This window comes from Cynara cardunculus (assembly GCF_001531365.2).
Source record: "Cynara cardunculus var. scolymus isolate 2C chromosome LG 13, CcrdV1, whole genome shotgun sequence".
Taxonomy (NCBI): domain Eukaryota; kingdom Viridiplantae; phylum Streptophyta; class Magnoliopsida; order Asterales; family Asteraceae; genus Cynara; species Cynara cardunculus.
This window is the reverse complement of record NC_037540.1, coordinates 15008980-15009202: the sequence shown is the minus strand read 5'-3', so window position 1 is coordinate 15009202 and position 223 is coordinate 15008980.

The following is a 223-nucleotide window of genomic DNA, read 5'->3' as shown; positions in this document are numbered from 1 at the left end:
TCATTTCGAAGGTATTAACAATACGATTATAATGATATAACTTGTTAAAATAAAAATATATTTTTTAAACATGTTTTAATTGATATACGATTATGTATGTTAATTTAATAAAGGTGTAAAATAAAAAATATAAAAAGAAGGAACGTAACGTAAATTAATTATTTAATTATAGGAATATAAAATATAACTTTAAAATTAAAATTTTGAAAAATTCGATTTATGT